The sequence below is a fragment of the Molothrus ater genome, chromosome 6 (assembly GCF_012460135.2).
Source record: "Molothrus ater isolate BHLD 08-10-18 breed brown headed cowbird chromosome 6, BPBGC_Mater_1.1, whole genome shotgun sequence".
Classification (NCBI taxonomy): domain Eukaryota; kingdom Metazoa; phylum Chordata; class Aves; order Passeriformes; family Icteridae; genus Molothrus; species Molothrus ater.
The window spans coordinates 4520257-4535000 of record NC_050483.2 but is presented as its reverse complement, the minus strand read 5'-3'; the positions used below and the strand labels follow the sequence as shown (position 1 = coordinate 4535000).

General features: G+C 36.9%; 1 protein-coding gene across 1 annotated transcript in view; it reads right to left on the bottom strand.

The window, feature by feature from the left end:
• Positions 1–3106, bottom strand: part of CCDC73 (coiled-coil domain containing 73) — a 55292-nt gene extending 52186 nt beyond the window's left edge. The window contains exon 1 of the mRNA XM_036384667.1: positions 3089–3106. The gene's annotated coding sequence lies outside the window, so the exon portion shown is untranslated. The remainder of the gene's footprint in view (positions 1–3088) is intronic.
• Positions 3107–14744: the final 11638 nt, after the last annotated feature.

Sequence of the window (14744 nt, the reverse complement as noted above, 5' to 3'; positions counted from 1 at the left end):
CTACCTTAATAAATAAAAATTGATTTTATTTGTTTGTTTATCAGTACTTATCTACACACAGGGAGACAAAACATCTGCTCCAACATAACCTAAGGTGTTTGCAAATGCTGCCTCCAGAAAAATTACACTGAAGCATAAGTATGAAATTCTGTGCTTGATGAAACTGAGGAATGAAAATAATAATAGACAAAGTTCACCTGTTTAAATCTAATAACTTCTTATTAAAAACTTCTTATGGCCATAAAAAGATGACTATCCCCACCAGATGCAGACACACAAGTTACAAGAATCAGCACTATCACCTCTGTGCTTCAGGTGTAGCCTACTAAAACTGCCCTTTTAGCTGTAAGAAACATTTCTATGACTATTTGTGAAAAACAGTACAAAAGTTTATGCAACTGAGATTAATTCATCAGGCACAGAGCATACCTAATACACCCACATAAACAGGTGTCTCCAGCTAGGATTTAAACCGAAATATGCTGAGTTACTCTGTGGTCAAGATGTTAGTGCTGCTGGGGAACCATCAAGTCAGGTTACTGGGTAACAAAGCACAACCCAGATTTTTGTCATGTTCAACTGAAGAGTATAAAACACTGGTTTGCTTTTAAATGAAATTAATTTTTAAAATATTTATGCAAAAAATGGCACAGTATGATGGAATTTTATACGAGACATAATTATTATAGATAAATAAATAATCCCCCTACACAGGATAAGGTACCTCTTGTGATCATTCAAGACTGAAATACATTTAGGGGATCTGCCTGTTTGATAAAAAACAAAACAGTAAGTCTTACAATCCATTTTCACTTTTCAAGGAAATGTCTTTCGGATACTGTTGACACACCTTCTTGTACTGGAGACAACTAAAAGCAGATTTGCCCAGAATCCATTGTTATATCAAAAACCCCAAAATTAGAGAAATCCTTAAGTTCTGTTAAAATTTTCTGAAGTTATAGTTCAGATATAAGTTTAGGAATTTGAAAACAAGCAGCCAGCTGTAGCAAAGGAGCATAAAAGCCCAGACTCCATCATTCTGCTAGGAAGAGCTCACCAGAAGGAACTGGGAAAACAAATCACATGTTCATTGTTTTCCAGATTCCACACATCATGTCTGTCTCACATAAGCCAGGTGGGATTCCTGAATGATACAAAAACCTGCTGGGACCCAGTGTCATAAAATGTGGACTGTGAAACAATTGGGTAAAGACACCACACAAAAGACAACTAGATTAAGACACATTTTTTTTAAGAACCATTGCTAAGAACCTGTATGTAAAGGTTTAGGTAGTCTAACATGTATTTTACTAGGTCTTAAATTTCTTGGGCTCAATTTTATTTTAAAAAATAATTATAATTTTTGAAGGCAGCTTTCTCCCTATCGCTATTGGTGCTTTTTATTTTCTACTTGAAGTCCAGAAATTTTCTGTAGGTAGGGTTATTATTTTTAAACTTCTACAGGCTGAAAAATATCTAATGTAGTTATGTTTGACCTTGCCTGAAGTTTGATCCTTCAATTTAGGGACTGCTAGACAAATGTTATTTTTCATTTTCTCCTCCATCCCTCATCTTCCTACAAGAATTATACCATCTTTGTTGGGAAAAGCAGCAATTTGTGTGCAGCAGCCATCACCCAAAGCCAACCAGCTCCCTGGGTTTGCCCAGAGTCCATCTGGATAAACCCAGAGTCCATCAGTGCAGCTCCTTTGAGCTGTGAAAGAGCCACCACCCAGGACTGGGTGGTGATTTCGGGATGATTTTGGATACAGAGAGCTACAAGTGGCATCATGAGGGGCACACCCCAGATCAGGGGGTGTACACACCCTCTTCAGTGAGCTCTGCTGGGTTCAGGCTCGGGTTTGTCTCCTTTGAGGCAGTTTCTTCTGCAGTTCTTTTGGGTATTAGTTGAGAGTGGCTCCATTCACACATAAAAATGAAAGCAAATAAGCTAAACCTTGCACAGGAGTGCAGCTTCTCAGAAAGGCAGTGATACCTCTAGCAATTCCAGAAATTACATCTCTGCATACAACATGGGGCTATTTAACAAAAACCCTTCCTTCCTACAAGGGGATCTGCTGTGAAACTTCTATTTTAAAGCTGCCCTTCTACAGTTGTATTAAAATATCGTTGTATTTACTCATTGCCATCCGCAATTACGATGATCTACAAATTGTTATAGAATCATACAAGACAAAAAAAAACCTCCTTCACAGTCCTCAAAAGCTTTAGAAGTTAATCACTTTTCAAAATACCCCCAAACTTTTCAGTTTTCAAAAATATACTGCCAATCTTACCAGACAATTTACTCTAAAAGCTAAGACCAATACACTAGTGTTGTGATGTTCATTTACAAACAATTATGCTCTTCTTAAAAATAGAACGTCAAGGTGGACTCTTTAAAAAGACTTAAAACCAGAAGACAATAAAAACCTATTTTTATTTCTGTAGTCAGATGATAATAAATCAAAAATCATCTGAACGAGGGATGAGGCAGACTTGTGGCTTTTGAAAACAGAGGATTATATGATTTTTTTTAAATTTTACAGTAAATCAGGTAGCATTGTCAATGCAAAGTCCTTAAAGGACTGCTTTACACTGATTTTATTATCAATATTGTTTTATACTAATGTTCTGTAGAACTATCTTTTATTCATACATTATATAAGCACACACAACGTAAGAACACTTTTCCCACGTTGTGTAAAAGGTCTTTCTACCTCACTGTCTTATCAATAATGAACAAAAATCCAGTTTAAACTCCCCTTTACTGGACTAAAGTGAACAGTAATTCTCTTCCTTGACTTTGCACCGAGGGGATTTTAAATCTGTCCCAAGCACAAATTTGGATTGTATGTTGCTTTTTCTGCTCTAAGAGTCAAGTACAACATAACCAGCAGTGTGAATTTGTGCTGGGACAATGCCTTTGGAGACCAGACTGTTTCTCCAGGGCTTTTCTGGAGAACATCCTCCAACCTTTTACTGGTGCATTAATACTACTTTGCTGCACCCACTCTTAAAAGGTAGGTGTATTTACCTTTCCCATTTTCTTCCCTATATATTGAGTTTTGTATTTTTATTAGCTTACTGTAACTACACAGGACAGAATCACCCAGAGGGCTTGTGACAGAAGTTCTGAAACAGAGATGGTATAAAATACAAAGGAAAGAAAGCAAAGGTTATGTTGTTTGCCACTCTAGCAGCTGAAGACCTAAAATAACAGATGTATACTCCATATAAGAGATATCCTACAATTCAGCACATCTTATTGAAGGAAAAGATTTGTGAATACACTCATGCTTCTTGTTTTCCAAAGATAAAACAGCCCTAGTCACATCAAACTGTCCTTATCTCTGGTACTAGCAGTTTCAGGCCTAAAATCAATGGCATTTCTTTAACTTTTAGATAAGTGCAAAGATTTTAAGTGTGGAAGCTGTACACTTGTTCTGAAGTTACCTTCCTCAAAGCCTAGGAAAGTATCGTGTCCTTTTGGGGTGGGAGACCAACAATGGCCCCTTAAGAGAGCAAAACAATTGTCCTTAAAAAGCTGCACGGGAATCTTTGTTTCAGAATCTTCTGTCAGCAATCTCCTGAAACAGATTGTTCCTGCAATCTGAACAATCTGCTGGATGACATAATGCTTTTCAAAGCTTCAGATTTTAACAGAATTGTGGGAAAAGCATTAAACAAAGAACTCTCAGCTGCTAGAACCCTCAGATTTTCTTTGTCAAGAAGCAATGGGCCTTGGTTGGTTGTTTTCCTTTTCCTGATTCTCTAGAAGGTTTTAAGTGGATTTTTTACTTTTATTTTCTTTTTATTTCCTCCACATTTCCAGCTCTGTTTCAACATGTGAATTAAGAAAAGAAAAAAAAAAAACACCCACAAAAGCCAGGAAAGCTGAACAACACATTCCAGAGAAGAGCAAACTGATGACCCAGAAAGCATATGGGAAAGTCCCTCTGAGAGCCCTTTTTTATTCAACCTGCAATACTTCATGTTGATGTGATAACAGAGGTTCCAAGAAATTATTGCACGACTCCAAATCAGCTTCTGTGATCATAATGCAGTAAAGATTACTCCCATCAAACACAGAACTATAGCAAATGTCATTGAAGGGTGAAGTTATAAAGAATTTTGTCAGTTGCTCTGTGTTAGCTGCCTGTTGAATTCTGGATGAAATTTAAAAAACTGGAGCTGCTTGTCCAAGTACTACATTGCTTGGGATCTGCATTTTTGCCCCCACTACAAGAGGTTCCCTTCAGTAATCTGAATTCTTTTGATGAAAACATATAATCTTTCACAAGCTGGCCAGCATGTTCCAAAACCAGGTGATTAAGTTTTCATATCACATAATTTGGTTAGTAGAACCAACACAGATATATATTATCAGGATCCTTTCTGTAATCAAAACTAATTACTGTATTTGTCTTTTATAGGACATTACTACAGTAAGACCATAAATAATAACTAAAGATTTTTTCAACCACAAGTAAAATATTACTAATAAACTAGCAAAAGGGATCTTTACTCATTTCAGCTCAAATTAAAAGAGGAAACCATGAACAGCAGCCCTCTGATTAAGACTGTAAAACTGTTTTCCGCTTCCAGCATGTTTGTCTGTGGGATTAAATTCTCCTCCCTGACCTTTCCACCCTAATACTTTTCAGTATTTCGTTAGCATCCTCTTAGCTATTGGTATAGAGACACGAAGGGATTGACAGAAGTCAGGTTTACCCAGATTTTACGGGCAGGGGATGAAACCAGGGACGTTTTAGCCAGCCGAAAAGCAGTTTGTGTCCGTTCCAAACACCATGCTGCCACCTAGTCGACATCCACCTGAACTGTGCTGTCCTGCGTGCGCTGCAGCTACGGCCACGGCATAAAAATCGAACTGTTCTCCAAAAAAAAACATCAGTGCAAGACGAAGCCACCAGAAGCACCGAGAGCTCCATCTAAATTCCCTGTCCGGCAGCAGTGCCCTGCCAGCACAAAGAAGGCACAGCTGCAGCTCTCTGCAAAGAGAGTGTTTGTGTTCAAGGAGCACTCCAAGCTGCTGCTTGTTTGTAGTGATAGGGGTGCAATACCTCTACCAAGTGTAAACAAGGAAATAATTAGTACCACCGAGTAAGGGATCAGTCCAAAATAATATAATATCAGCAATTAACAGATTTGAGCTGTGTCAGCAAGTTCAGGCACTACTGATATTTAACCTGTTTCAAACATTTTGAGGGTATCTACTTGATATCCAGAAAAAACTGATTTCCCTGAAGGCTGGCTTGTTTCCTTTTTTTATCTTCTCTCTGCCTTTAAATGTGTCTGCCAAGTATTACTTTTTCCTCCACAAACCATTCCTTAACACAACTTATACCAACATTGCTCTTGGTGTGGTATTGGTATTTATGTGGTATTGGTCTTTATGTGGTATCCCTACGATAAAGCTTCAGAAGGAATTATGTTGTTATCTCAGTGGGGCATAATGTATGCAAATTGTTTCTTTGTTGCCTGAGCATTATAGATAATGTCAATATTAGTGAAAAAAAATCAACTCTCATCAGAGGAAAAATGTCCTAATTTTTTGTGTCTGCATTTCACTCTAGGTTAGAGTAAGGATGTCCCTGCAGCACCAGGTTTGGAACAGCTCCCAGAGGAGGCCAAGAACGGCAGGAGAAGGCAAGGAGCAGCCTTGCACCCGAACACAAACTTTTTGTGTCCTCTCCATGCCACAGAATCCCCAAAATCTCAGAACAGCAAAGAGCAGGCAGGAGTCCTCCTCCCTCTTTGGGTACCCAGCCTGATACACAATCAACAGGTACAGAAGGCAGGATGCATGGACTTTCTGTAAGAATGCATTAGAAGACCATAATTACATTTCATTGTGAGAAAAACTTGAATCCAAAAGGCAGAAGAAAGAAAAAAACCAGCAACACTTTGACGATAACACAATGATCCTGAATGTGGTACTTTCAGAGCTCTTTCATGTTAGCCTTGAAATATGCGAATGAGATCTTACTAGAAATCCTCAGTACATGTCGATGCCTTCTGTATTTGTTCTAATTCTTAAGTGAATGACAAATTAAAACTTCCTTAATTTTTCTGCTCAAAGCTCTATCGTTGTCCACACATTTAGTTTGGGTTGCTTTTTTTTAGAGAAAACATATATTGCGCCAGCACTGCCAAAGCTGTCCCAGGTGTTCGGGTATTTCCTCACAGGATGAAAGTGACCATAGGCAAGCAGCCTGGCTAAATTCAAGCAATATTTCCACACTCTGGATGGGGCACGGCATAAACAATCCATATGAAAAGCAAGACACTAATCCCAACTTATTAAAACCAAGGAAAGCCACCGCTCTTTGCTCTCTTCGGGGCAGGCCTAAGATATTAAGAGTGCTGCGGCCGCGCAGGCCCAGCTGGAAAACTGCTTTTTTTTTTTCCCAAAAAGACCAAAAAAACTACAAAAAAGACATAAAACTACACCCACCTTGTTTTCCCTAGTTCCAGGGGGGAGGTTGTTCTCCAGCAGCACAAGCACCGAGCCCTTGCCCCACACTGTGGGCAGCAGCCGCAGCTGCAGCGGAACCTCGCCGGCAGCGGCCGCGCTGCCCTCAGGGCCCGGCGGGGCACGGCACAGGCAGCGCGGCTCCGTGTTACACCGATTTCACCTTGTTCCAGGAAAATTAGAGCAACACGCCTCACCCTGCCCCGTCTAGGCTCAAATGTCCCCGGCAGAGCCTTAATTCCAACCCCCCGCCCCTTCCCCGAGGCCGGCCGCGCTTGGTGCCCCGAGGGAGCGCAGCCGCGGGACGGGCACCGTGAGGACCTCGGGATGGGCACGCTCACAAAGCATCAAAGTTAAAATCCCCCAAATCCTCCACTCTGCCCTCAAATCCCCCACTCTGCCCTCAAATCCCCCACTCTGCCCTCTGCTCACACCACGTCCACGTCTTCTAAAGTGTACGGAAGCCACGAGCCCCCTAGGTTTTCAATACATACCAGACACTTTTTTTCTCATCTCACCCCTCCCACTACACAATTGAATATTTTGCTGCAAGTTTGTTTTACTTTTTCCCAGACGTTTGTTGTTCGGGTTTGTTTTGGGGTTCCGGTTTTTTGACATAATAAATTAGATTTGCCTATTTGACTCTGTTTAAGCCATGACAATGTTTGTTGAATTTGATGGCTGGTTAAAATACACACAACATTGAGGAGAAGGTGATTTGAGTTTTGGGCTGAAAACAGCCCCACTTTGCTGGAACAGAGGTGGTAAGAAAATGCTTCGTAACAAAATCAACATTTCCAAAACACTCAAGCTATAAAAGACATATGTTTAATGACTTACCTGAAAGAACATTATTACAATGATAAGCAGAATGATGGTGATGCTCAGAACTGTACTCTTACTCAGTCCAAATAACTTTTCATTAAAGCTTTGTTTTCTTGGCTGGAAGCTTCATCAGCATAAAATACCAAAGGAATATTCTCAGAATGGTTTGTCAAACTCTGCTTTGCAACATTCACAGAAAATGTTGAGAGAATTAAAACTGAAATTATCACATCCAGCTTTTTATTTAATAACACTATACAATGAAACACCACAATAATTTAAACTTTCATTCAGAACAATTTCCAAATTGTATGCTGCTAGTGGTTACCGTAGTGTCAGCTTCTGACTTTACCAGCTGAACAGTTCTCAAACTATGCAATTGAGAATAACTTAACATTCATGACTATAAACTTAACATTCATGAACATTCATTATCATAATTATCAACATATCATTAATAAATCAACACTGAAAAGCTGCATGCAAGAAGGCCTAGACACAGGAGCAAGACAGTGAATACAAAGTCATACAAGTCAGGCATAAGACGTGAGAGAAGGCATAAGAGAGGAAGTATAATGTGAAAATAAGAGCTATAATGAAAAGTTATGCAGGGACTTACTTATCAAGGACTTATGCTTAACATGGAATGCAAGGTGAAGTTATCTAATAACTGCTTGTTAGGATCCATTAATTTTGCTTGATGAAACTTGAAAGAGGCAGAAATAAGTTACAAAAATAAGATAAAGAACATGAGAAATAAATAGGTTTCCAGCAATTATTTAATTTCCTGGACAATAGGGAATAGAGCTGACTTGCAAAAATACATATGCTGTTTTAAAGAAAACAAAACACAAATTTTAAGGCAATATAGGAAACCTTTTTACTTCTTTTCCTCTCTGTGCTAAAATTCAAATATAAATGTACAAAAAGTTGGTTTTTATTTAAGATGGTTTGTATTTCACTGGATTATTGTAATCAGCAATACGAAAGCATCATTTCCCTACGTTTTATGTTGCCAATGTCTTTCAGTAAAATCCACAGCAAATAATTATGCATATTTCATGTCACACATAAATCACACTTTATGGAAAGATAACACAGTCACTGTGGAATGAGTTGCCTTTTTTCCCCCCTCGAAATCCTGAGATTTCCTTGGCAGAGCCTGAAATAATAATTTGCCACAACCATACCTGGAAATAAAACATTTTCCAAAGCACAGGTCAGAAAAGCATTCGTCTGCAGAAGTCTTGAAATGGTGATCTGGATCTCCCAGACACGGATGAAATTTGGACTGTCACCAGCAACAAGAGACTTATTCCTGCCAAGGCCAGAGCTGGAGCACAGGGCTGAAATTCACAAAAGAAAACAGATCAGCACGTATTGGCTGCAGCAGCTGCTGGAAATTGTGATGTTTGTGACTCAGCACAGCACTCCAATCCTCAAAATACACTTGGCAGTGTAAGGAGATCAACACACCAAGCAAACCTTCCTCATCCCTCTAATGGTTTTCACCAGGAATTCCAAGTGTTAATCATGCAAGTGTATGCTTACAAAGAACAATAAAAATAATCCCTTTTTAGAGGAAAAAACAAGTTGATTTTAAAATCTTCAGATGTCATCTCAAATCTGCATCCATCTTTATTGCAAATACCTTCTTTAGATCATATCCCCATTTTTTAACCAGAATGTATACTTGATAGTGAAACATGCCAACCAAATGCTATGTTTCAATAAATTTCTTTCTCAGCAAAATGCTATTGCTAAATTTAACCCAAATTCCATTAATTTATACTTAAAACCAACAGTATCATTGTTGAGATATTTCATGCAACAGTAATGTGAGATTTATTTAGCAATTTTGGAGTCCATCAAATCCTATTTTTAGGAAGTAATATCTGCAGTTATCACAGTTTATATTGCATTGGTTGAGTTTGCTTGTTTGTTTTAAAGTTCCTCATGTACAAACATAACTCTGGGGTAATTTGAACATAGTCCACCAAAGAAAACATTAACTTGATATTTTCACTTTAAATTATTTTTAAATTAGAGAATGGAAGCACAAATTCTTACAGCTAATACAACTGGTACTTTTTTTGTTTACTTTAGTAACAACCAGATACAATTCCAAACTTTATATATTAATATTTCCACATTCTTGAAGTTATGCTGCAATTGGAGTTTCCCATATATTTAAAAAAATATATGGGAAAATGTACTGAGATGGTATTTAATGCTGAGCTTGCCTTAATGCGTTATACAAGCAGTTTAGAGATGATGAAGATATCCAAGTGAGAAAATGGAAACAGTCTCCTATTTGGCTTGCAAAACTCTTTTATTCTTCCACTAATAATGGAATATTTTCCATTAATAATAATAATTCATAATAATTTTTCTGTACCTCTTTAATATGATCAGACCAGGCATCTGAAAGGAAAATTCCATTACAGATGAACTACAGGAAGTTCTTCAGCCTTTCACATTTTTTGTGTCGAGCTCTCAGAACCACAACACAGCACTTGTCCCAAAAAATTTTGCTTGTCTTCCAAATTATTAACTACTGCATTTAGACTGTTGCTTCTTAATTCAACATCAGTCTTTTTGTGATGGTTTTTGACTAAGTAAAATGAGTTTATGAGAAAGATATCTGTAGAAGAAAATACTGAAATACTTTCAAATTGAAATACTGTGAATGAGATCTACCACAAATATTAAAAGACCTTCTCACTGGGATTAATTTTTGAAAATAATTCATACAGCTGCATACAAATATCAAAATGATAGCAGAGAGAAACCAGGAATACAGCCCTGAAAGACACACTACTCCTTCCTATTGGAAACAATGGCTCTTATAGATAAAAGATAACTACTGTGACATTATGGTTGCATATGATATGGAAGAAAAATAAAATATTCCCTTTATGAAGAGAATAAATACTTGTGTCTTCCTCCCATGTTACATGGGTCCTTAGGTCTTCCTACACTGTTTTTGTTCCTTTTGCTCAAACCAAGGGGTGGGGAAAGGAATGCAAAGAGAGAATTTTGTTTATTTCCAGCAGTCCTACACACCAAAACCATTTTTATGGACTCCTATCTTTGATTTATAAATCAAATTTCAGTTTCTGTGGTCTCAGTTGTTCCCAAGAAGCTTCATATGTTAGATCTCCTTAGGGCAGCTGTATTTTCAGAGCTTCTTGTTCTGGACATCTCCCCATTTTCTGAATTATTCCACATTCACATCAACCATCCAAGCAGTAATAAAGCTCCATTGTTCTGCCTGTTGCAGAAGCATTCTTGATCAAGAAATCAATTAAATGTATACTTACCCTGTAGCTTTTTGCTATCAATGATGCTATTCACAAGCTGTGTACACAATGAGCTGCTTCACTGAACACTGCTCACCATCAAAAAAAGATTAACCCCCCCCAAAATGCCTGCTACAAGTGACAAGTTTATAAACTAATTTTTTTTAATGAGAACTGCCTCCTTAAAGGAACATTTACATCACCTCATGGTTTTCTTACATTAAGGACATAAACTGCTCTCACACTCTCACTTGTGCAGGAAGTGTCATTTAATAAATAAAGAAATAAAGCTGCTTATGTGGGTCAAAAATCTGTCTTAAGAACATAATTCTGAACATCTATCTCTCATCTACTCAAGTCCAATTCCTTAAAATAACATCTTGACCTGATTTTTAATTATAAAACTCTGTTCACATATGTTCCTAGAATTACAAAATGGTATCCATTTTTTAATAAATTAAATAAACATAAGAAAATACATTTCTTCTGTATTTAGTTCAAATAAAAAGGATGACTTTTTGATCACATAAAACCCCACAAATGCTACAAAGGCATATAAAGCCCATCACAATACTTCCTTAATAATTTTCTGGCATTTTTTAAAAATTGGTGTGGGATTAAAAAAAATTTATTGTTATTATAAACAATAATATATTGTTTTATATAGTTTAAAATATATAAATTTATTTTATAAACAAATTTCCTTCTTTTTCTCTTAAAAGAAAACCAAAACTAGCAAACACCATCAAAGTCAAGGGATGATATTCCGGGAAACAGCAACAGATCTGAAATTAGAATGTAATGAAATCTGAAATACTTAAAAGGGCTTCAGTCTCTTCTAATTTTGTTTTTCATAATTGTGTTGCACAAAATAAGCTGGTGTAAGAGATTAGGGGGAGGGGAAGAATCAGAGACTCTTTGGCTGACTGGATGCATTACATTAATTTCTTAATATGTGAAGGAGTGGATTACCCCTCTAACAGCAAGGGGAAATTAGTTCCTTTATTTCTTCATTAAGGCTGTGGGAGGGAAATTAATTTTCTACTCTGGTTTTCAAAATTAATTGAATATATCTTTATTAAAGTGATAAATATGTACACATACTTTTTGGTTGAAAGAATTCTCTAAATTAATCCTAAACAGACGTTTTCGTAGCAGTTTGGTAGCATGTGGTCATTTTATATTGTTTCACTTTGTGATGTCGTAAAAAACCCTGAAAAAACCAGATCACCCTGTGTGTAATAAAGATGTTTATAGAAGAAAATAATCTGAAAAGAGTCTTTATTATAAAGAGTAATTTTATAATCTTCCTGGCTTCCTACTCTGTATCATTTTCGTTCCTATGTTCTTGCAGGTTTCATTGTGCACTTCAGTGTCTATTCTTTCCAACATATAGCTGTATTCATTAAAAAAAAAAAGCTTTGGATTGCTTTTACAGGAAACCACAGTTTTTAAAAGCATCACCCACCTAGCCTGAAGTTGAGGCAAGGTGCCTTGAGGTGCCTTCTTGTGTGTGTTGGTTCTTGAAGGAATTTACAGAACTTCCAAAATTTGCTCACTTTACTTCCTACACCTGCAGTTTTTATATCTGTTTGTATTGTAAATGTATTTCCTGTGGTGTACTTACACCATGGCATCATCATTTTCTTTTATTTAGATTCTTCAGTACTCTTTTGTGCAAAAATCAACCACCTCAAAGTGACCTTATGCCAGTAGTATTGTTATTTAGCCTTCCCTTGCATAATAATAATGTTGAATTAAGATATAATCATTTTTGTAACACCTTATACAAAAAAAGTAAACCATAAGCATTTTTCTAAAGAACTTGGACAGTTCAGCATTGAGGAAAAAAACCCCAAACTACTGATGATAATGGTGATTCCATCACAGCAGTATCTAAGAGCTTATAAAGGAAAATCAAATTTGCCCGGCCTTGAAAACCATCACATCCTTCATGTACTTGTGGCCTAGAGGCTCAAAAGAGCAAGAAAATTCCTAACAGAATCCTAAAACTTAATTTTCCTTGTGTACCTTAAAAGCATTTAACAGAGAACAGAATTTCTCATCCCTTGTCCAATGACAATTAAAAGTCTGTCCTATGCCATGGGGCCTCTGTCTCCCTACACAAAGAAGTAAACATGCCCAAAACTCCATCAACACACAGGTTATTTAAACTTAATTTTTTATTTTCAAACTCTAACAGTCAACTTTTCAACTTCTACTATATTTTGCATGATTTACTGTATTATTCTTTTCTTAGAGAAAAATCTAAGAAATAAATCAGAAGAGTTTCATTTCTGAAATTGAACTGCAGTCACTATAAACCCAAACTCTTGGTACGAAAAGAAAAAGTAGGATACAGTAAATAATTAAACAATGAGGGGAAATTCAGCTGATGTCCTCACTAGAAGTTAATAGGAAGCCCTTGTTTGTTTAGTAAAACGAACAACATCTTAATTATGGACACAAAGAGTATAGGGATTAAATATACAAGATTTATGTTGAACAAAAGCAAGACTGTCTCAAAAACATTCACACATCATGATTCAACCCTCCTGTTTAATCCATTCCACTGGAATAGCTCAGCTCTTTGACAACTGCCAATCACAAACTTGCAAAATGCACCTGGGAAAGAGGCAGAACAACTGATTCACCTGTTTATACAATTTACTGCTTGATCACTAGCTTATTAAGGAAAAAAACTGAGTGAGCCCACAGAACTTCTTCATTAATAGGTTAATAATAATTTACAAAGACAAAACAAAATACATCTTTATCCAGAGAAACAATATTAAAGCATAGAGATGAAAAACATTTCAACTCTAGCTCCTCTTTAGGGGAACATGAGGAAACGCAACAAAGGAAGTCTGGATAAAAATTAAATAGCAGACAAGATCTCAAATACCTGAGGAAATGAGACAATGGTGAAATAATCAAAGAAAGCATCACCAAAACCCCTGTTCCTTAGAGAAGAAAAGATTCTGGTATATGAGCCACACCACAATTAAGATGACCCCTTCCAATGTGAAAGACTGGAACCTCTCCCAGTTATTTATTGCTGTTTTAATTGCCTCATGCATTTATGAAGAATTCTCTTGAAGGCCCTGCCATCCTCCATGTCACACAAATTCCTTTTGTCACAGGCACAGCAAAACCCACCATGTTAAGTCCCTTCTTCCAAGACATCTTTTTAAATTAAAAAAAAAAAAAATTGCTCTCCAAGATCCAGAAGCAAGGAAACTCCAGAAGACTTTCCATATTCAACTCTGCAATCCTCAGACACAAAAAAACCAAAAGGAAATTAAAGATTTTATAGAAAGCATCCTCAAAACATCTTGAGCCAGGGCTCAGTAACCTTCTCCAACACACACCAATAGTTTTGTATGAAAGTGACAACATGAGGTTTTTCTAAAGAATAAGTCAATTAATTGCCTGCTCACCTGCCCAGAGTAACACAGATTATGTTCCCAAGAAGGGACTCTCTCTAAGCATTACAGTTTGGCATCCACTGTGAAATATTTTGCCTTTGATAGAAATGTCAAGAATTGTATATACACCTGAGATGCAGTCACTAAAACTAAACTGAATTCTAAAACTAGCTAAATTCTGCTGGAAACAAGGAGCGATCCATAAAGCAAAAAGAGACAGGCTTTGTACCGCTACTCCTTGCTGAAACACTCTCCATAGGAAGACTGCTGAACTAAATTTTTTGCATATTTTCTTAGGCAGAGAGACTATTTAGGCAACTTTTCATCTCTGATCTTAATAACATTTTTCAGAAAAACTTCTGTCTGGTCTACAAGTGTTTTTAAAACCAGCTTTTACAACACAGCAAAGAATGATTTCATCCTCAACAGAACTGGCTTTGCCTCACATGTGTGGAATTCTCTCATTTGGACTAAAACCACCAAAACTTTTGTTTGATTACTTCTTCAAAATCAGTAATATTCACTATACTCTTTATATGGTTGTAATGTCCTTGGTCATTTTCCAGAAACTGTAATCAATAGAAATCAATATAAAAAACCAGTGCAATATGCAGGAAAAAGTACATGGAAAAGAGTGAAAGTGTGATCTATTATCAACCCTAATAACCATTCCATGTGCTTAGATAAAAGCAC